Source organism: Odontomachus brunneus, unplaced genomic scaffold (genome assembly GCF_010583005.1).
Source record: "Odontomachus brunneus isolate Ranch 3 - 2012 unplaced genomic scaffold, Obru_v1 Obru_scaffold_312, whole genome shotgun sequence".
Lineage (NCBI taxonomy): Eukaryota > Metazoa > Arthropoda > Insecta > Hymenoptera > Formicidae > Odontomachus > Odontomachus brunneus.
Genome location: NW_022639762.1, coordinates 75,879 through 77,279, shown reverse-complemented (window position 1 = coordinate 77,279; position 1,401 = coordinate 75,879).

Below are 1,401 nucleotides of genomic sequence, written 5' to 3'. Positions count from 1 at the left end.
CTTCTTGCACTTCAGGATTAGTAATAATAAAAGCAATTGCCTGAACACTTCGTGCTGGGATAGTCACAGCTTCGTTCTTGAAAAATGGGATACTTAGGTTTTCTATTTTCAAAACTTCAGCTTCGTAATCTATTATGGCGTTATATTTTTTCAGAAATTCGGATCCAAGAATTGCGTCTTGCGGAAAAGTTATTTCGTCACTGACTACCTGGAATTTTGCTGTTCGATTTAAAATTTTTAGTTCAGTAGACCCCTTTGTTTCGATAGGTATTTGAGATATTCCACGTAGTGTCAGGGTATCTTGGTTATTTATATCGGGATCTTTCAATGCACTTAATTTTACGATATTCACTGAGGAACCCGTGTCGATCATAAAGTTACAATTTTTTGTTAATTGTTCTGCACTCAAAATTACGCTCGGTAATGTGGCAAAAGATTCAATATTCATAATTGTAACGGTTCGAGCTTCCGAATTTATTTCTGTATTGTTATTTTCTTTTCGCGTGACGACTCTGGTTGGGAGGATATTAGTGCGGGGCGCATAATATTCTGGGCGGTACCCTGGCTCGCGCCCTGGGTGGCCGGGTTGCCCAGGTCGTTTCCCGAGTTTTGTTGCGCATTTTTGTAAGCTAATTTTTTGCATGCCGATATATCATGACCCGGAAATTTACAATATCGACATATACTTGGTGAATTAGGTCCATGCATTCCTGGGATAAGCGGTCTGATAAAAGGACGAGGAGCGTCAAAAGATCTAGTCGGTATTTGTGTCGGGTGATTTATTCTTCCAGGGCCGGATTGAGAGTTGTAAAAATCAGCTCGCAGTGGTCTGCGTTCTACCGGATCACGAGGAATGTGCCTTTTTTCGCGGGCTTTTTCGACTTCTAGGGTATGAGATAATTTTACAGCCCACTCAATAGCTTGATCAATATTGTTAATAGGGCGATGCTCTATTCGCGTTATTAGATCAGATGGTAATCCATTTACAAATGCTTCTAGCACTTCTCTGTCAATTTCATCTATAAAAGCTTTATCTACGCCACCTCTTTCCCTTCGGTAACGATCTAATATTGCGGCTTTTAAATCTTTAATTCGTCCAGCATATTTTAAAACAGTTTCATTCGGAGACTTGTATATATTTGCTAATTCTCCTCGATACTGAGAGACTGTTTTATCAGGGGCTAAGATTGTTTTCAATTTGTCTAGAAGGCCAGTTACAGTATCATAATAATTTCCTTCTACGATTCGATATGCGTCGCCTTCTAATTTATTAATTATAAGTTGTACTAACTGGGGTTCTTGTGAAGAAGGTAGCAAATCCCGTGCTCGTTCACATGCTTGCGCGAATTGAAACACTGATATTTTATATCCGTCATAATTCGATATATTCGGTAACACGTT